Here is a 3,571-nt window from a genome sequence, read left to right on the forward strand (position 1 = left end):
GGTACAAACCGTAACGCATAACGCATCCCCGCACCGGTTTGTAATTTGAGTCCCCTTATCACGCGTCATGGCTTATCAAGGGGGTGCCCAAGCTGGTTCGAATGGGCAGTATGGCTCTTTCTATGGCCTTTTGAATGATTCCAGGCTTTCAACAAGGCTGTATTTGCACGTAGGATTGTCAGAAGTACCTAATTCGCCAATATTTTGCCCTGTAAACAGACATGTCACGCATAACACGACGGCGGTTTGTAGCATGGAGGGCAAGTTAAGCTGTCACGCCTCCCAGGCCGGTTTGTACCGTTCACTCCGCTACAGTAGAAGTGCGAGCTGAGCGCTGAGTACCAGTGTACAGAATACTACAATAAGAAAAATGTATGATCTAAGCTACAAGAGGTTCGGTCGTGGCGGATACCGGATGGAGCAACAGGCTGCGGGGCAGCTGAGAACGGCCAGTCGTCAGGCTCGCTGGCCTTCAAGCTTTCAAGAACAGGGTCGGCACACTATTGTCGTCGTCCTCAAGGGGTCTGCTGCGTCTCCAAATCAGAGTTTGCTTTGGCGTCTGAGCTATTCGAGGCTGCAAGGAACATATCTGTTTGCGCAGGTAGAGATCTCTCAGGGGAATGAAGCGGACTTGACACTTGAGGCTAATCTCACTTTTCAAACCCCCAGGCGGGCCGCTAGGTAGCTGTGGTCCACAAACAGTGCCTAACGGGTTCTCCTCCGACCTTATTAGCCCCTAGCGCTTCAAGGTCTGCGAGACCGACCGGCGTATGCGAGCGGAGCAGTTGGCATGATGCACCATCCAGCAAGGCCACAGCTTGATGAACTTCGTGACAAACGCGCTGTGCAGAGACAAAGCTAGAATGGGATCGATAGGCTGGTAACCCTCTGTCAGCAACCTACAATCCAACTGGACTGGGCTACGACGAAGCTGAGGAGACAGACGAGAGGAAAATAGGTGAGGAAAGACCAGCTCAAGTCTGGCTTGTTATTGAGCAGTGCAGGCTCCTTATATACATGTCAGACTGAATACCTAGAATATCCTACGAATATACGGAGGTGTGTAGAAAGTGAAAGAATACCATGGAATCCGGGAGAACCATCCGGATTGTGTAATATTCATGACATTACCCCCCCGTCTAGAATCGTGTCCTCACGATTATTTACCCGTCGATCCAAATCCTCCTGATCCTCGTTGAGTCTCTGTCAAACTTGACACCTCCTCGATATCACATGACGCAATGCGTTCCAAAATGACTTGTGCGATCCGATCGCCAGCGTGTATTTGAAAAGGTTGATCCGTGGAGTTGATCATCATTACGCGTACTTCTCCGGTGTAATCTCGGTCTACTACTCCAGCGCCGACATCTATCCCTTTGACTGCTAACCCACTTCGCGGAGCAATTCGTGCATACGTTCCGTGAGGTGCGCGCATTGCTATACCGGTGCCGACGAGTTTGCGACCTCGTGCTGGTATCTTAGTGCTTTCAGCCGAATAGAGATCCAACCCAGCCGACTCTTCGGATCCTTGCTTCGGGAGAATTCCACCCATTCGTTGTACCAAAAGAGTGGAATCGCGTGCAAGTATGTGGACAGGTCGTGTTAATAGAGGGGGGATTCGGATTATCATAGGCGCAGGTTTGTCGGGGTGTCTAGCGTGGAATTCCTCCAGGAGTTCTTGACAATTGGTCAAGTTCGCTCGTGATTCCCAGGAACGGCGATCACCGTGGGGACTATTCTTCCAAAGAACCTGATATTCAAGATTTCCATTTCTATCACGTCGAGAGTCAAGAATGTCTTCGACTTCCCATTCTTCCTCGCCATTTACAAGGTCAGGGACTATCGGTTCTCGTCGTTGTGATGGATATACGGGTTCTTTGAAAGGACTAAGTAGACTTTCGTTGAAAACGGGATGTTGTTTCCATTGACGTGGGAGTTCCAACTCGTAGGCAGAAGCTCCGACTTTGCATTTGACCTTAAAAGGTCCATATCGCTTATCGTCGAGCTTCTTCATTGGCCTATCTGTTCGGATGTTTATCCCTTCTAGCCAAACTTTATCCCCCTCTTTGTATTCTGGTCCGTTCTTCCTCTTTCGGTCGTAGAAACGTTTCATTGTCTCCTGCGCTAGACTGATAGCGGCGCTAGTGTCCTCGCGTACGCGATCCATTCTATCGACAAACTGTTGGACATTTTCGCTTAGTCCTTCCCGCACCGGTTGGATTCCTTCGTAAGGATGATACCCTTTATTGACGAAGAACGGAGTATACCCGGTGGACGAGTGGACTTTATTGTTATACGAAAAGGTTGCGAGCGGCAACCATTCGGCCCAATCCGCTTGTCGGTAGTTGATGAATAATCGGAGATACTGTTCTATTTCGCGATTGATGCGTTCCGTTTGTCCGTCTGTCTGAGGGTGATACGCGGTTGAAGGGTTGGCTTCGATTCCGAGTGATCGGTACAACTCGGAGATGAACTGATTCTTGAATTCAGTTCCCCTATCGCTGATGATCTTTCGGGGTAATCCATGATGTGCGACTACGTTATCTCGGAGTGCCTTTGCCCATCCTTCGGCGTTAAGCTCAATGGTGCTTGGTATCGCGATTATCTGCTTAGAGTACATGCAGACAATTACGAGGATAGCGTTGTATCCGAAGGAGTCCGGCAATACGCCTATCTTGTCAACGGAGATTACTTCCCAGGGTCGTGAAGGAATTTCGTTGGGGAATAGAAGTCCGGTAGGACGCGTTGTATGAACCTTGGTCTTTTGGCATTTCTCGCATCCAGCCACATATTTTCGGATGTCTTCTCGAATTCGGGGCCACCAGTAGTTACGTGTGACCATCTCATGTGTCTTGTATTGACCAGGATGTCCAGCCAATGGGGTATCGTGGTGATGAGCAATGATTTGCTCACAGAGTTTTCTATTTACTGGTACGTAAATACAATTCTTCCATGTCACAAGTCCGGTACTATCTTCGTTCCAGTCTTTGTCCTTGTTCTGTAGAGCTACGGTAACTAACGAATCTCGGTTCTTTTTGTGTTTTTTAATTTCTGCGACCCAGTCCTGGTCGATTCCTTCTAAACTAAATACAGTACTATGAATCAAGGCACGGAAATGTTCTGGTTTTAGTAATACGATATCGGAATTGTCCTCTTTTCCTGCATTGTGCCTCTTTTGGCGAGATAGTCCGTCGGCTTTGCCATTAGATTTACCGGGCTTGTGATGTAGCGAATATTGATATTCAGCTAGCTCGGTTACCCATCGGGCTTGTCGTCGGTTGAGCTTCTGCGGCTTCCGGAAGTATTCTAGATTCTTGTGATCCGTCCATATTTCAAACGGATGTACGGCGCCCATAAGGTACTGACGCCATTCATCAAGACTAGTCATGATTGCGAGAAGTTCCTTATCGTAAATCTCGTAATTCCTTTCGGCAGCTGTCATGGCTTTTGACAGATAAGCAACAGGCTTCCATTTGCCGTCTTGCTTCTGGGCTAATTCCGCTCCTATGGCAAAGTCCGAGGCGTCGCATTCTACTCGATATGGGTCGTTGTCATTGGGTATGGCTAGTAC

The sequence above is a fragment of the Phanerochaete carnosa genome, assembly GCF_000300595.1.
Source record: "Phanerochaete carnosa HHB-10118-sp unplaced genomic scaffold PHACAscaffold_1, whole genome shotgun sequence".
NCBI lineage: Eukaryota > Fungi > Basidiomycota > Agaricomycetes > Polyporales > Phanerochaetaceae > Phanerochaete > Phanerochaete carnosa.